The sequence below is a fragment of the Anolis sagrei genome, chromosome 3, assembly GCF_037176765.1.
Source record: "Anolis sagrei isolate rAnoSag1 chromosome 3, rAnoSag1.mat, whole genome shotgun sequence".
NCBI lineage: Eukaryota > Metazoa > Chordata > Lepidosauria > Squamata > Dactyloidae > Anolis > Anolis sagrei.
Genome location: NC_090023.1, coordinates 175,499,406 through 175,517,977, shown reverse-complemented (window position 1 = coordinate 175,517,977; position 18,572 = coordinate 175,499,406). Strand labels below are relative to the sequence as shown.

The following is an 18,572-nucleotide window of genomic DNA, read 5'->3' as shown; positions in this document are numbered from 1 at the left end:
TCTATCGTTGGTGGGGTTCAGAATATTCTCTGATTGTAGGTGAACTATAAATCCCAGCAACTCCCAAATGCCAAGGTCTATTTTCCTCAAACTCCACCAGTGTTCACATATTGGCATATTGAGTATTTGTGCCAAATTTGGTGTTGTTGGGCTTGGCCTCGTGTAAGCCGCTCCGAGTCCCTTGGGGAGATGGTGGCGGGGTATAAATAAAGCGTATTATTATTATTATTATTATTATTATTATTACTAGCCATCCCCTGCCATGCATTGCTGTGTTCTTTGTGGGAGGTTTGGCCTAATTCTATTGTTGGTGGGGTTCAAAATGCTCTGTGATTGTAGGTGAACTATAAACCCCAGCAACTACAACTCCCAAATGCCAAGGTCCATTTACCCCAAACTCCACCAGTGTTCACATATTGGCATATTGAGTATTTGTGCCAAATTTGGTCCAGATCCATCATTGTTTGAGTCCACAGTGCTCTCTGTGGGTGTAGGGGAACTACAATTCCCAAACTCAAGGTCAATGCCCACCAAACCTGTCCAGTATTTTCTGTTGGTCATGGGAGAACTCTGTGCCAAGTTTGGTTCAATTCCATCGTTGGTGGGGTTCAGAATATTCTCTGATTGTAGGTGAACTATAAATCCCAGCAACTCCCAAATGCCAAGGTCTATTTTCCTCAAACTCCACCAGTGTTCACATTTGGGCATATTGAATATTCATGCCAAGTTTGGTTCAGATCCATCATTGTTTGAGTCCACAGTGCTCTCTGGATTTAGGTGAACTACAACTCCAAAATTCAAGGTCAATGCCCACCAAACCCTTCTAGTATTTTCTGTTGGTCGTGGGAGTTCTGTGTGCAAAGTTTGGGTCAATTCCATTGCTGGTGGAGTTCAGAATGCTCTTTGATTGGAGGTGAACTATAAATCCCAGCAACTACAACTCCCAAATGACAAAATAAATCCCCCCCCCAACCCCATCAGTATTCAAATTTGGGCATATTGGGTATTTGTGCCAAATATGGTCCAGTGAATGAAAATACATCCTGCATATTGGATATTTACATTACAATTCATAACAGGAGCACAATTACAGTTATGAAGTAGCAACAAAAATAATTTTATGGTTGGGGGTCACCACAACATGAGGAACTGTATTAAGGGGTCACGGCATTAGGAAGGTTGAGAACCACTGATATAGATTGTTTTGTTAATCTTATGGTTATGTTGTTTACTCTATATGTATTGATGATGTTACTTGGAAACTGCTCTGTGTCCCCTTGGGAAGATGGAGTGGTATATAAAAGGTAAAGGTAAAGGTTGTCCCCTGACATTAAGTCCAGTCATGTCTGACTCTGGGGTGTGGTGCTCATCTCCATTTCTAAGCCGAAGAGTCAGCGTTGTCCGTAGACACGTCCAAGGTCATGTGGCCGGCATGACTGCATGGAGTGCCGTTACCTTCCCGCCGGAGCGGTACCTATTCATCTACTCACATTTGCATGTTTTCGAACTGCTAGGTTGGCAGAAGCTAGGGCTGACAGCGGAAGCTCACGCTGCTCCCCGGAATCGAACCTGCAACCTTTCGATCAACAAGCTCAGCAGCTCAGTGCTTTAACCCACTGCACCACCGGGGGCCCCAACGGTGGTATATAAATAAAGATTATTATTATTATTATTATTATTATTATTATTATTATTATTATTTTCCATGTTCGTTTTTCAAGCCACCGTTAAAGCAAAATCTCAAACTTTCAGGACTATCACGTGTTATGCGGTTATGCAATACGACTACATAGTTTCCTGAAAAATGTTTTCTAGTATATAAATGCGTGTGTCCCATCTGTGCCTCATTTCAGGACAAACTCCTCTACAAACTTCGTTCACCAAAAAGTTAATACTGAGTCGTTTCCTACCTTTCTTCATTAGCGCTTTGGCTTGGCAAATAGCTTTGTGGCAGCGACAATAACAGCAAAAATCTGTGAGAAGAAATCTCTGTTGCTTGGAGACAGCCTGGCAACAGACCTTATTTCAAAAGCTGGCATAGAGACAAAGTAAAAGGAATCCAGTAGCAATGACAAGAGGCTTTATCCCCCCCAAACAGATTTTACTACTCTTGTTTAATCTTTAATTCTACTACTTTAAGAAGTTAAGCATTCTTGCCCAGATTGTGCAAACATCTAACTTTTTCCCATTGCGGGTCTTATGAGTTGCAAACCTGTGCCTCGTAAGAAGGAAGCAATTAACAGACTTACTTCCGTATGAATATATGTATGTATAAAATGGTGCTGTTAGGCATTTCCCCCCCCCAAATCCATAGTATTTCTAGTGTTTATTGAATGACATTTTTTCTAGCACTGAATATTTATCTGAAATGAAATGTTGGAAGTAGGGCTGTAGATCTCTTTCTTTCTCTGTTTCTCTGTCTTCTGTTATAGTATATATGTATTTCGGGAGTCTGTCTTCATAGACCTGTCAGCAGCTTATGATACCGTAAACCACCGCCTCCTCCTGAGAAAAATGTATAATATCACAAAGGACTACCACCTTACCTGCCTCATAGGAAACCTGCTACAAAACAGGAGCTTCTTTGTTGAGTTCCAGGGCCAGAGAAGCAGATGGCGGAAACAGAAGAACGGCCTGCCTCAGGGGAGCGTGCTTGCCCCATCCATGTTCAACATCTACACAAATGACCAGCCACTGCCAGAAGGGACAGAGTATCATCTATGCTGATGATCGTGCCATCACCGCTCAAGCAGGGAGCTTTGAGATGGTTGAAAAGAAGCTCTCCGAAGCTCTAGGTGCTCTTACTGCCTATTACAGGGAAAACCAGCTGATCCCTAATCCATCTAAAACACAGACATGTGCCTTTCACCTTAAGAACAGACAAAATCCCGAGCTCTGAGGATGACCTGGGAAGGAATCCCACTGGAGCATTGCAGCACATCCAAATACCTGGGAGTCACTCTGGACCGTGCTCTTACCTACAAGAAGCACTGCCTGAACATCAAGCAAAAAGTGGGCGCTAGAAACAATATCATACGAAAGCTGAGTGGCACAACCTGGGGATCACAACCAGACACAGTGAAGACATCTGCCCTTGCACTATGCTACTCTGCTGCTGAGTATGCATGCCCAGTGTGGAACACATCTCACCACGCTAAAACAGTGGATGTGGCTCTTAATGAGACATGCCGCATTATCACGGGGTGTCTGCGCCCTACACCACTGGAGACATTACACTGTCGAGCCAGTATCGCACCACCTGACATCCGCCGGGAAGTGGCAGCCAATAGTGAAAGGACCAAGGCAGTGACATCTCCAGCTCATCCCTTGTTTGGGTATCAGCCAGCACGTCAACGACTTAAATCAAGAAATAGTTTTCTAAGATCTACAGAGACACTCGCTGGAACACCTCAACAAGCGAGAGTCCAAAAGTGGCAGGCTCAAACCCAGAACTTCAATCAATGACTGATACCAAATGAGAGACTCCCCCCTGGGCACACAGAGGACTGGGCGACTTGGAAGGCGCTGAACAGACTGCGCTCTGGCACCACGAGATGCAGAGCCAACCTTAAGAAATGGGGCTACAAAGTGGAATCCACGACATGCGAGTGTGGAGAAGAGCAAACCACTGACCACCTGCTGCAATGCAACCTGAGTCCTGCCACATGCACAATGGAGGACCTTCTTATAGCAACACCAGAGGCACTCCAAGTGGCTAGGTACTGGTCAAAGGACATTTAATCAGCTACCAAGCTTGCAAATTCTGTGTTTTGTCTGTTGCTTGGCTGGGAGTCAGCTACATTAAGATCTCTACTGACCAAAAGGTCATGCGTTCGAAGCCAGCCTGGAAACTATGATTTTCTTTAGTGACAGAACGATGTCTCTCTTTTTTATTAGGGGTTGGGGTCGTTGTGCTTGATAACAATTTGGCCATGCCAAAGCGGAATGTAATTCCTAACGCCAGCTAGTGATTGTCAAATGAAGTTTGGCTCTTATCTAACACCCACAACATGAGCATTGTGTTAACAGAACTTTGGGACTTCAAGCTTTACCATTTTCGGACACTGTCTGGGTTCCGTTTACATTCCACTTTCCCCACTCCTCCTGATGTTTATTGTGCTGAATCCCTTTTCACTACTTTCCCTTCAGACTGATGCTATCCTATAAATATTTGGCTTCTTTTTGGCAGCTGCAGTAAAACCTGACAATGTTGTTGGAAGAAATCTAATCTAATATTTAAATGAAACATGTTCGCTGTGCATGGCTGGCGTGTGGCTAAATGCTTTCCCAGATGAAATGTATGAACTGTAGTAAGACTTCAGAAGATGGGGATGTGATGAGGTTAGTGCTAGTGACCAGTCCTGCCATTGTGCTCAGTATATGAGTGGCAAGTTAGACTATGAGTGTAGCCTTGATTCTCACTCTGGTCTGCATCTTACGGTGCATCTATACTGTAGAATGAATGCAGTTTGACATCACCTTAAGTGCCATGACTCACTGCTATGGGTTTTTAGTTTGGTGTGGCAGCAGCACTCTTTGGCAGAAAAGGCTACAAACCTTGTAAAACTACAAATCCCAGTTTAGATGCACCTCTAATAGTTTACTCTGTCTGAGTCCATGAAATGCAGAATGAGAACTACCAAGGAACTGATTGTTGCACTCCAGGTTAGGAAAGAGCCCTCTGACTTTAAACACACCATACGAAGAGTGAAGAACAAATTTTCTTTTATTGAAACTTATTAAATAGCCAAAAGAAATAAATGCTTGCAAGGAAATAAGATAATTCCAAAAAGTAATAAGTCCGTAAAAGGTAGTAACCCAAAGCAATGTTCACACAAGATATAAAAGCAATTCAAGACAGCATTTATCCAGACAGGAATCAACAGGATGCAGAGACAATCCAAAAGGCTAAAAAACTCCACAAGAACAAGACCCCTTCCATGGCACATGAAATTGATTTCCAAAACGATGCCTGATCTAACAGGTCTTCCCCTGAGGCAAACTTTATATCCCGAAACTCAGAAATTGGTTTCGCTTTCCCCCACATTTTCTCTTTATCAGGCGAAGCCTTTCAGAGCGACGTAAATACTGAGTTTGCTGTCGATCCTGGCTAATCTACAGCCGCTTATTGTTCAGCTCCCTATCTGGCTGCTCATTAAAATTCCCAGGTGTCAGATTGTTTTCCAAACCCAAATCTTGAGAACTCTCAGAGAGAGGGAGTGAACCATCATTGCTAGGCCCAGCAGGGAGATTCTCATGAGAAACTGCCCTTTGCACTGGGCCCTCTCTGTCATTGTATGAAAATCATTGACCAAACCATCTCCATCTTGTACCTCAGCCTCGGCACCATCATTTCTCTCATCATTTCCCACATCAGGATCCTGAAACACAAACACAGGCTGATTCCCAACACTGATCTGCACGCATCATCCGAAAATACATCACACCGTCCTAGACGCTTGGGAAGTGTTCGACTTGTGATTTTGTGATATGAAATCCAGCATATAGATCTCATTTGCTGTGACATACTGTGTTTTTGTGTCAAAATAACAACAACAACAACAACAACAACAACAACAGAATATGACTGAAGCAAATTTATTTGCATCTAATTGATATCAGACAACAATGGTCCATCCTAATAAATTACATTCAAGTGAAACAGAAGTGATTTATTCTTGTGATTTGTTGGAAGTTAAATCATTTGAAGATCACCCTCTATTTCAAGAAACTGAGAAGCAATTGACTTTTCCCCCTATTTTTTATTTTGTTTTTGTTTTGCCGATTTGCCTTTCCTCCAGCAGTAAGAATAACTTCTGTGTGTAATTTTTTTGTTCTTGCCAGTTCTTTATTTAGAAATCTAGGCCCCATGTGGGATGCCATTCCGTCACAAAGCACAAAAGAAACTTTCCCTATCGTCCCGTGCTATCCATTTCAAGTTGTAAGTTGCATGCTTCCTAGCGGGTAAATTCTATTAAACAGTGGTTCTTCTGAATGAAAATATGCATGATAATAATATATAATAACACTTTATTTGTATTCTGACCTATCTCCCCGAGGGGACTTAGAGCAGATTCCAGCATATACACAGACACAGGCAGACATTCAATTTATTGTCGAAGGCTTTCATGGCTGGAATCACTAGGTTCTTGTGGGTTTTTTTGGGCTATAGGGCCATGTTCTAGAGGCATTTCTCCTGACATTTCGCCTGCATCTATGGCAAGCATCCTCAGAGGTAGTGAGGTCTGTTGGAATAAGGACAATGGGTTTATATATCCACAAGCATGTGGACGATTTCAACAGAAAGGAAGAGACCATGAAAATGAACAAAATCTGGCTACCAGTATTAAAAAACTCTAAAATTACAACAGCAAAACAGCAGAGAGGAAACAACCAGGCACATCTTCACACCTCTCAACGAAAGATTTTCCCAGACTCAGCCAGGCCTTCAAATGCTAATGAAGGTGGTCAGTTGAAACATTCACACCTAGCTCCACCAGGGAAGAGCTCTGCCCCACCCCAGCCATTCCACAGATATGTAAACCCATTGTCCTTATTCCAACAGACCTCACTACCTCTGAGGATGCTTGCCATAGATGCAGGCGAAACGTCAGGAGAAATGCCTCTAGAACATGGCCCTATAGCCCGAAAAAACCCACAAGAACCTAAACATTCAATTTCTTTGAAACACAATGAAACACTAACTCAGAGATAAAAGCAGAGGCTTCCACTTTCATCTCCAGCTCTGGGAGAGGTGCTCTTCTCCATTTCTAAGCTGAGGAGTCTGCATTGTCCATAGACGCCTCCTAGGTCATGTAACTGGCATAACTGCATGGAGCGCTGTTATCTTCCAGTCGAAGTTTGGCCCAATTCTATCATTATTGAGGTTCAGTATGCTCTTTGATTGTAGGTGAACTATAAATCCCAGCAACTATAACTCCCAAATGTCCAGGTTTATTTTCCCTAAACTCCACCAGTGTTCATATTTGGGCATATTGAGTATCCGTGCCAAGTTTGGTCCAGATTTATCATTGTTTGAGTCCACAGTGCTCTCTCTATGTAGGTGAACTACAACTCCAAAACAACTGGAAGGGTTTGGTCAATGCCCACTATTGTAGGTTTATTTGCCCATCCCATCTCACATTTGCATGTTTTCAAACTGCTAAGTTGGGTACAAGTTTAGGGTAAAATTAAGGATTTTGATAGGTAAAGGTAAAGGTTGTCCCCTGACATTAAGTCCAGTCATGTCTGACTCTGGGGTGTGGTGCTCATCTCCATTTCTAAGCCGAAGAGCCAGCGTTGTCCGTAGACACCTCCAAAGTCATGTGGCCGGCATGACTGCATGGAGCGCTGTTACCTTCCCGCTGGAGCGGTACCTATTGATCTACTCACATTTGCATGTTTTCAAACTGCTAGGTTGGCAGAAGCTAGGGCTGACAGCGGAAGCTCACGCCGCTCCCCGGAATCGAACCTGCGATCTTTCGATCAACAAGCTCAGCAGCTCAGCGCTTTAACGGATTTTGATATGACCTGTGAATAAGTCGAGAGGGCAATGCCACTACCACCTTGGGCCAGCAGCCACCATTTCCCTGCCCAGGCATTCAAAAAGACAAGGGACCTCATCACATGGATGTTTTCCCCATGTTTTCTCTATTTTTGCATGCTGGCAAAACAGAATTCCACAGAGGCTTTCTCATGATGCATGACCCGTTCTGCCTGGTGGCCCCTCGTGGTACTCCATCCTGCAAGCTTGCTACAAGGGAGAGAAGACTCCCTTCTCAGGATTTGGGAAAGTTTATTTTATTTATTTCATATCAAAACCATTGCATAAATTAGTATAAAACCAATAAAAATAGAAGGCGCGCAGGTGGCTAAATATCTTTTGACCAAAAACGGGCAACAGCAATGGCATTGTCTGTAGCCTCCAACAATTCTTCCTTTGTACATGAGGCAGGGCATAGTGGACAGGCATACAGATGTGGAGTTGTCTGTTCTGCTCCACAGTCACACAAGGTGTGGGATTCTTTTAGGTAGTGCCATTTTGCCAGGTTGTCTTTTGATCTGCCCACTCCACTTCTGAGTCTGTTCAGGGACTTCCAAGTTGCTCATCCTTGGTTTGCCCCTGGAAGAAGACCCTCATGGGGGGCGATCCAGTTGGGATTTCCTGGTCTAGCTGCCCAGAGGGATACGCTTGCTGTTGCTGCGGGGACGCCAAGAGGAGTGGTAGTTCTCATAAAGCTTTTCCTTGATTCAGGCATGTAGCCGGGGGGGGGGGGGGGGGGGGGCTTGGGGGCTTCAGCCACCCCCCGAAATTCTCATGGTGGTCTGCGAGAAGGCCTTACTGGTGCATTATTTAAACTGTTATGTTTATTCATATCATGATCTGATCACCATACTCAATATATCCCATATGCATGGGGGTATTGGGGTAACAATACAAAAGGTTTGCTAGGGTAGACCCTCTTTCGCTCAGACTCAGCCTCCCCCCCCAAATCAAACTCAGCCCCCCCCCCTCCGAATCAAAATCCTGGATACGGGCCTGCCTTGATTTGAGTCTACTGGGAGGAGGCTGGTAGCCATGTAGTGGATGGCTTTCACAGTGTTCAACCTTATTTCTCTCACATTTAGCAGCAACTTCCTGTCGCACATCGGGGGGGGGGGGGGCAATGCCAGCTAGCTTGTAGAGTTTATCAACAGGTGGAGGTTTAAGACATCCTGTAATTATTCTGCATCTTTCATTCAATGCTATGTTCACCTGCTTGGCATGGGCTGACCTATGCCAAACAGGGCAGACATACTCGGCAGTTGTGTAAGACAAGGCTAGGGCTGATGTTCTTACTAATTTTGGGTCTGCACCCCATGTGCTGCCAGTAAGTTTCCGCAGGATGTTATTGCGTGCAGCTACTTAGTGTTTGGTGTTCAAGCAATGTTTCCTATATGCTTGTGTTCGATCTAAAGTGACATTGAGATATTTAGGATGGAAACAATGTTCAAGCTCTTGACCTTCGCAGGTGACTTTCAATTTCCTGTTGGCTTCACGGTTGTGTAGGTGGAATGCACACACTTGTGTCTTGGTAGGTTTAGGCTTCAGCTGGATATTTTTGTAGTAGCTGGAGAGATCTTTCAAGGCATTAGTAAGTTGGATATCAACTGTTTCAAAGTCTTTTGCTTGGGTTGTTAGGCCAAGGTCCTCAGCATATATAAAGCAGGAAAGTGAAATGAAGATGTCTCCAAATGTGGTGTCTTCTGGGAGAGAACAGGATAATATGTTTTTCTCGCTGTTCCGTCTTCCAGGAGCATGGTTTGCTTTACCTTTTAGCTGCATGGGATAGCATTCTTTTGCATTTCCCCAGGGCTGCTAAAGACCCAGCAGCACCCTGGAAGTTAAACAGTATCAGAGTCTGCAAAGCCAGACTGCAGGCCCTCTGCAGTTATTGGTTTAGAAAAGTATCTCTTTGGGTCTAGAGACTGCCCTTTTTCCAAGGGATGAGATTTCCATTTTGGAATCTCCCCTGCCTCCTTCAGTAGAGAAAGAAAGCTTCAGATGTGCTGTTGGTAAGCTAGGTAGCTCTGAAAAAATCGATTGAGTAGATTGAGTTATATAGATAAAGAAACAAATTGAGATAGATAGCAATTGAGTTGTAGATATCAATTGAGATATAGAAAAGTTATTGAATATTATTGAGCAGTACTTCATCTCCAAAGCTAATCTTGAGCTATAGATAGGGAAAAACCTGTTTTTCTAACCATAGCAGCTCAGGGTTAGGGTGAAAGGATCCCAGGATATTTTCTACCTTTTGGGGAAGACTAACTGAATAAAATGGAGCCCCCGGTGGCGCAGTGGGTTAAAGCACTGAGCTGCTGAGCTTGTTGATTGAAAGGTCGCAGGTTCGATTCCGGGGAGCGGCGTGAGCTTCCGCTGTCCGCCCTAGCTTCTGCCAACCTAGCAGTTCGAAAACATGAGTAGATCAATAGGTACCGCTCCGGCGGGAAGGTAACGGCGCTCCATGCAGTCATGTCGGCCACATGACTTTGGAGGTGTCTACGGACAACGCTGGTTCTTTGGCTTAGAAATGGAGATGAGCACCACACCCCAGAGTCAGACATGACTGGACTTAATGTCAGGGGACTACCTTTACCTTTTAACTGAATAAAAAAGGAAGATTATCTCTATGGTTTCACCAATTGACTGTTTTGTTTGTAACTTTGACAAGCTGTGCCAAGTCTACGAGGACTTTGAGAACTAAATATTCTGTTTTGGTGTTCAAAACCTGTAGTAGCCTCAATTGCTGGGAATCTCAAGCTTCTAAAGAAAGACCCCCGCGGTCCGCCCAGACAAAGAGAGAAGCATATCTTAGTTTTATTTTTATAGGATCTGGGTGTGATGGCACACTCGTTCTTCCCAACACTTTCCCCTGCTTCCTTCTTGTCTGTCTGATGAAGTCCTAGAAGTGGCATATAGCAGAAAGAAGTAGTTGTTTTAGGTTTTCCTGGGATGGACCAAGCTCTTACCCTCTGCCACTCTACTCAGAGAAGGGGATGTTTTCACACTGACCCATGGATACTAGGCTTGGGCGATCCAGTTCGTTAATTTCGTAATTCGTTATTAATTCGTATTTAAATTAGCTTACGATCCAATATCGAACCATGCAGGAATAGTGTGAGGAGTAATTAAGAATTGAAACAATTTTTCAATTTTCGTAATTATTTCGTAATTATTTTCGTATGTCTGGTGCAAGTTTTACAATCTCGCATTTAGCCCACTTCCGGTCCCTTTGCTCTGCTGCTTCCCTCCTCTTTCCTCATGCTTCTTCTTGCATCACTCTAATATACAATACTATAACATAATATATAATATAATAATATTATAATATATATATATATTATATTATTATAATACTATTATATTATAGTATTGTATATATTATATTATTATATTATATATTTTATTACTATATTATTATATTATAATTGTATAATATAATATAATATATATTATAATATCACATATTATAATATTATATATATAATATAATATATTATAATATAAAGTAATATAATATAATAATATAATATAATATACAATAACATAATATAATATAAAGTAATATAATATAATAATATAATATAATAATACAATAACATAATATAATATAAATATAATATAATATACAATAACATAATATAATATAAATATAATATAATAATAATATATTATATTATAATATAATAATATATAATATACAATAATATAATAATATAATATAATATATATAATATAATAATATAATTATAATATAATATACAATAATATAATATAATAATATAATATACAACAATATAATATAGTAATATTATAATAATATAATATAATATCATAGAATCATAGAATCAAAGAGTTGGAAGAGACCTCATGGGCCATCCAGTCCAACCCTCTGCCAAGAAGCAGGAATATTGCATTCAAATCACCCCTGACAAATGGCCATCCAGCCTCTGCTTAAAAGCTTCCAAAGAAAGAGCCTCCACCACACTCCGGGGCAGAGAGTTCCACTGCTGAACGGCTCTCACAATCAGGAAGTTCTTCCTAATGTTCAGATGGAATCTCCTCTCTTGTAGTTTGAAGCCATTGTTCCGCGTCCTAGTCTCCAAGGAAGCAGAAAACAAGCTTGCTCCCTCCTCCCTGTGGCTTCCTCTCACATATTTATACATGGCTATCATATCTCCTCTCAGCCTTCTCTTCTTCAGGCTAAACATGCCCAGTTCCCTAAGCCGCTCCTCATAGGGCTTGTTCTCCAGACCCTTGATCATTTTAGTCGCCCTCCTCTGGACACATTCCAGCTTGTCAATATCTCTCTTGAATTGTGGTGCCCAGAATTAGACACAATATTCCAGATGTGGTCTAACCAATGCAGAATAGGTGCAGAATATAGTTGTTGTTTGTTTTATCACACCAACAGTCAACAACAGAGGGAGAGGGAAGCTTCAGAAGTTCCCCCTGTCCCATTTGGAGGTTTTTTTAGCATATTGAGTAATTCAGTGCATTTCTGGTAATTTGAACATAGGAACGGAACAATGGACGTCGAACTTGGATCACGCTTGGATGATGAGACGATTGGGGGTGGGTTTTTGGGATAACTGTGTATTGATGTTTGTTTATTAGCTTGTAATGGAAATGTGTAATTTAACTGTTATGATATATTAATTATTGCTGTTTTTTACTGCCTTTGTTGTTTGCTGTCTGGAAACCGCTGTGAGTCGCTCTCGGGCTTGAGATACAGCGGTATACAAGAATAGTAAATAAATAAATAATAAATAAATATTGCGCAATCGCGTCCGCCATTAACGAATCGATTCGTAATTTACGAAATTTCGGAAATTTTGAAATCTTAAATTTCGGAAGTCCTCAGAATTTAGAAACGCTAGCGCACCCTAGAAACGAAACGAGTTTAGAACCAATTTTTTTCTTGATCGCCCAAGCCTAGTGGATATATTGAGAGTTGTTTTGGGTTGATGTTTTGACTTTGATTTCTAGACTTATACATGAGTATGTAGGGTAGTTTGTTGGATGCTTTTGAGGCAGTCCCCCTGAAGAAAGAGTAAAACATGAAAACAGACAGTGAGGCCAAAAGTGATGCCTGGAAAGTGCTGAGATGGCAGCATTTCTAGACAGTGCCAGGGAAGCTCTCAGGCAAGCGGCTGGATTCCTGTGCTTTCCTGTTCCTTTTTCATTATCTATATATACTCGGCCTGGAGTCTCTCCTAGCGCGTGTGGCTTCTGTTGCCAGGAGTCCCGAGCTTTCCATTGGTAGAGAAGCCCACGGAGCTGGCCCTCTCTCTTGAAAGTCCACCCCCACATCCTTTTCAGCGCACAGACATCCAGGCTGTTCCGCTCGGAGAGTGCAAGCCCCCGTTGCTCTCTGCTGGTCCTGTTTTTGTTGGCAATGGCTGGGATTTGATCTCATGAAAACAAAGTGCTACAGTCTCTGCTTCTGCGGCCGACATCGCTTGCTTGCTTCTCTCCACTTTTCTTCTTCCCCACCCGCTGCTCTTTAAAAAAAGGAAGAAGATGGGTTTAACTGCTTCGTCACCGAAGTAGCAGAAGCAGCAAGTCCTTGATGGCATGTCTGAGAATTGGCAAGGAGAAGGAAGAACAGGCTGAAAAGTTGGCTGGCATGTTTTTGAAGCCCTGAGATTCTGATTGTTTTCTCCTTCCATTCAACGTTCTTCAGTTCACTTGAAGGGATCCTGGATGTCCAGCCCTGCCACTTGAAATCAGGTACCTTCACAGCTCTATTCCATCATCTGCTTTGATGCTGTGCTATCTCTTTCACACTGCAATGGACAAAAAGGCATTTCTTGTAGGACTTTTTTTTGTAGAAACCTCTTTATTTAGGTTTCCCATCTTGAAACGGGGTTCTGTCCCTTATTTCAGGTTTCCGATTCCTTCGCTTCATTACTTTCTGTGGCCATTTTTTGGGAGGGGCCGCATTTTCCAGATCAGTAGATTATGAATCCGAAGTGTTTCAACAGCTCTTGTATATTTTTGTTTTTGTAATGCAAGCTTTGGAGGGTCTCGTATTTTGCATGCTGTCTGAATGCTGGTGAATGTGATGCGCTTGATATTGAGGAAATGGTGCAGGAAGATTGCAGTTCTCTGTGCAGGTTTTTGCTGGATTCGAGCACATGACTCCACATTCTGACAGATCCTAGATATAGTTGTAGGATAAGCTTCCCTAAATTGAGTGTACTCCAGAAGCCATACTTACTAGCGATGGTGGAAGTTGTAGTCCAGCCCACCCAGCAAATTGCTTTCTTGTTTTATTGATGTGTTGTTGGGCTTGGCCTCGTGTAAGCCTCTCCGAGTCCCTTGGGGAGATGGTGGCGGGGTATAAATAAAGATTTATTATTATTATTATTATTATTATTATTAAGAACTGGTTGAGAAGGAATTGTAGTTTATCCTCCTGTATAGTAAAGAGAAAGATTTTTCCCTGACATGAAGTCCAGTCGTGTCTGACTTTGGGGTGTGGTGCTCATCTCCATTTCTAAGCCGAAGAGCCAGCGTTGTCCGTAGACACCTCCAAGGTCATGTGGCCGGCATGACTGCATGGAGCGCCGTTACCTTCCCGCCGGAGCGGTACCTATTGATCTACTCACATTTGCATGTTTTCGAACTGCTAGGTTGGCAGAAGCTAGGGCTGACAGTGGAAGCTCACGCCGCTCCCCAGAATCAAACCTGCGACCTTTCGATCAACAAGCTCAGCAGCTCAGTGCTTTAACCCACTGCGCCACTGGGGGCTCCAGTTGTAGGATAGGCTTCCCTAAATTGAGTGTGCTCCAGAAGTCATACTTACTAGGGGAGTATGGAAGTTGTAGTCTAGCCCACTCAGCAAATTGTATTGTTTTGTTTATTGCTTTCTTGTTTTATTGATGTGTTGTTGGGCTTGGCCTCGTGTAAGCCTCTCCGAGTCCCTTGGGGAGATGGTGGGGGGGTATAAATAAAGATTTATTATTATTATTATTATTATTATTATTATTATCATTACTAGCCGTCCCCTGCCACGCATTGCTGTGTTCTTTGTGGGAGGTTTGGCCTAATTCTATTGTTGGTGGGGTTCAAAATGCTCTGTGATTGTAGGTGAACTATAAACCCCAGCAACTACAACTCCCAAATGCCAAGGTCCATTTCCCCCAAAATCCACCAGTGTTCACATATTGGCATATTGAGTATTTGTGCCAAGTTTGGTCCAGATCCATCATTGTTTGAGTCCACAGTGCTCTCTGTGGCTGTAGGTGAACTACAACTCCCAAACTCAAGGTCAATGCCCACCAAACCCTTCCAGTATTTTCTGTTGGTCATGGGAGAACTCTGTGCCAAGTTTGGTTCAATTCCATCGTTGGTGGAGTTCAGAATGTTCTTTGGTTGTAGGTGAACTATAAATCCCAGCAACTACAACTCCCAAATGACAAAATCTTTTTTTTTGAGTGAAGGACATACATTGGGTTGTTAGGTGTCTTGTGTCCAAATTTGGTGTCAATTTGTCCAGTAGTTTTTGAGTTCTGTTATCCCACAAACGAGCATTACATTTTTATTTATATAGATTATTATTAAGAACTGGTTGAGAAGGAATTGTAGTTTATCCTCCTGTATAGTAAAGATAAAGGTTCTCCCCTGACATTATGTCCAGTCGTGTCTGACTTTGGGGTGTGGTGCTCATCTCCATTTCTAAGCTGAAGAGCCAGCGTTGTCCGTAGACACCTCCAAGGTCATGTGGCCGGCATGACTGCATGGAGCGCCGTTACCTTCCTGCTGGAGCGGTACCTATTGATCTACTCACATTTGCATGTTTTCGAACTGCTAGTTTGGCAGAAGCTAGGGCTGACAGCGGAAGCTCACGCCGCTCCCCAGAATCAAACCTGCGACCTTTCGATCAACAAGCTCAGCAGCTCAGTGCTTTAACCCACTGCGCCACCGGGAGCTCCAGTTGTAGGATAGGCTTCCCTAAATTGAGTGTACTCCAGAAGCCATACTTACTAGGGAAGGTGGAAGTTGTAGTCCAGCCCACTCAGCAAATTGTATTGTTTTGTTTCTTGCTTTCTTGTTTTATTGATGTGTTGTTGGGCTTGGCCTCGTGTAAGCCGCTCCGAGTCCTTTGGGGAGATGGTGGCGGGGTATAAATAAAGCATTATTATTATTATTATTATTATTATTATTATTATTATTAGCTGTCCCCTGCCACGAGTTGCTGTGGCCCAGACTGGTGATCTGGAAAACAAAGTAATGAGAAAGCGTTGGGTTCTAATATATGTAATTTCTTTATGCTTGTGGGTAAACAGTATTTGATTGTGTTTTCTTGCCCTGGTGAAGGTAGTTGGACTGGATGGCCTTAAGTATTTTCTATTGTCATAAGGGTTCTGTGTGGGAAGTTTGCCTCAATTGTATCGTTTATGGGCTTCAGAATGCTCTTTGATTGTAGGTGAACTATAAATCCCAGCAACTACAACTCCCAAATGCCAAGGTCCATTTCCCCCAAACTCCACCAGTGTTCACATATTGGCATATTGAGTATTTGTGCCAAATTTGGTCCAGATCCATCATTGTTTGAGTCCACAGTGCTCTCTGTGGGTGTAGGGGAACTACAACTCCCAAACTCAAGGTCAATGCCCACCAAACCCTTCCAGTATTTTCTGTTGGTCATGGGAGAACTCCGTGCCAAGTTTGGTTCAATTCCATCGTTGGTGGAGTTCAGAATGTTCTTTGGTTGTAGGTGAACTATAAATCCCAGCAAGTACAACTCCCAAATGACAAAATCCATTTTTTTGAGTGAAGGACATACATTGGGTTGTTAGGTGTCTTGTGTCCAAATTTGGTGTCAATTTGTCCAGTAGTTTTTGAGTTCTGTTATCCCACAAACGAGCATTACATTTTTATTTATATAGATTATTATTAAGAACTGGTTGAGAAGGAATTGTAGTTTATCCTCGTGTATAGTAAAGGTAAAAGTTTTCCCTGGCATGAAGTCCAGTTGTATCCGACTTGGGTGTGGTGCTCATCTCCATTTCTAAGCCGAAGAGCCGGCGTTGTCCGTATACACCTCCAAGGTCATGTGGCCAGCATGACTGCATGGAGCGCTGATACCTTCCCGCCGGAGCGGTACCTATTGATCTACTCACATTTTGCATGTCTTCGAACTGCTAGGTTGGCAGAAGCTGGGGCTGACAGTGGAAGCTCACGCTGCTCCCCGGATTCGAATTTGCGACCTTTCGATCAACAAGCTCAGTAGCTCAGTACTTTAACCTACTGTGCCACCGTGGACTCCCACATCCTCCTGTATACTCCTGTTCAATTGGTTATCTGAAATTGAGAAAAAACCTGGAGTAGACACACACAAACATTCAAACTTGTTCAGTGTTACACTGATAGAAATCTTGATATTTGATAGGGAGTTATGTACTTTGGATTTTTTTTGTGTGTGGCCTGGAAAATGATTCCTTCTGCAGTTGAGAGAGGTCACAGCTGTTTGTTTATTTGTTTCTTTTTTAAATATTGGGATGGGATTCTGGGTAATGTAATTTTCATTTTTGTACAATAAAAATGCCAGTGGAATTATAGGTAGACTGTATATTACTCATGCTACCCGTACTTTTGTTTAGCTCTTATATTCACCCTGTATTTAAGCCTGCGGATTGCAACCCTGAAGGGCAACAGAATGTATTTCCAAGTCACATTTGAATTCAAACCTTAGTTTCATTGTATTTTCGAAGGCTTTCATGGCCAGAATCACTGGGTTGTTGTAGGTTTTTTCGGGCTATATGGCCATGTTCTAGAGGCATTCTCTCCTGACGTTTCGCCTGCATCTATGGCAAGCATCCTCATTTTCTTGGAACAGTTTCTCCCTGTAGAGATGCTCAATATATTGTCGAAGGCTTTCATGGCCGGAATCACTGGGTTGTTGTTGGCTTTTTTCGGGCTATATGGCCATGTTCTAGAGGCATTCTCTCCTGACATTTCGCCTGCATCTATGACAAGCATCCTCATTTTCTTGGAACAATTTCTCCCCGTAGAGATGTTCAATGTATTGTTGAAGACTTTCATGGCCGGAATCACTGGGTTATTGTTGCCTTTTTTCAGGCTATATGGCCATGTTCTAGAGGCATTCTCTCCTGACGTTTCGCCTGCATCTATGGCAAGCATCCTCATTTTCTTGGAACAGTTTCTCCCCGTAGAGATGTTCAATATATTGTCGAAGGCTTTCATGGCCGGAATCACTGGGTTGTTGTAGGTTTTTTTCGGACTATATGGCCATGTTCTAGAGGCATTCTCTCCTGACATTTCGCCTGCATCTATGACAAGCATCCTCATTTTCTTAGAACAGTTTCTCCCCATAGAGATGTTCAATGTATTGTCGAAGGCTTTCATGGCCGGAATCACTGGGTTGTTGTAGGTTTTTTCGGACTATATGGCCATGTTCTAGAGGCATTCTCTCCTGACGTTTTGCCTGCATCTATGTGGCAAGTATCCTCATTTTCTTAGAATAGTTTCTCCCCGTAGAGATGTTCAATGTATTGTCGAAGGCTTTCATGGCTGGAATCACTGGGTTGTTGTAAGTTTTTTCGGACTATATGGCCATGTTCTAGAGGCATTCTCTCCTGACGTTTCGCCTGCATCTATGGCAAGCATCCTCAGGATGCTTGAGAATTTATTTATTTACTTATTTATCATGTCATCAGCAACCATACCATTTATTACATTTCTAACAGAACAAAACAAACACACAGATTAAAAAAAAACATAGATTTTGCAAACTTGGTAGTTGGTTAAATGTCCTTTGACCAGTATCTGGCCACTTGGAGTGCCTCTGGTGTTGCCGCAAGAAGGTCCTCCATTGTGCATGTGGCAGGGCTGAGGGGGCATTGCAGCAGGTGGTTAGTGGTTTGTTCTTCTCCGCATTCGCATGCCGTGGACTCCACCCTGTAGCCCAATTTCTTAAGATTGGCTCTGCATCTCGTGGTGCCAGAGCGCAGTCTGGTCAGCGCCTTCCAAGTCGCCCAGTCTTCTGTGTGCCCAGGGG

General features: G+C 42.7%; 1 protein-coding gene across 3 annotated transcripts in view; it reads left to right on the top strand.

Moving 5' to 3' along the window:
* PALD1 (phosphatase domain containing paladin 1) overlaps window positions 1-18,572 on the top strand; it is a 220,233-nt gene that overhangs the window by 16,105 nt on the left and 185,556 nt on the right. The window contains exon 1 of one of the 3 annotated variants that reach the window (XM_067465696.1): window positions 12,823-13,276. The exons of the other annotated variants lie outside the window; for them this stretch is intronic. The gene's annotated coding sequence lies outside the window, so the exon portion shown is untranslated. Of the gene's footprint in view, window positions 1-12,822; window positions 13,277-18,572 lie in introns of those variants that run through there. 3 annotated transcript variants of the gene reach the window in all.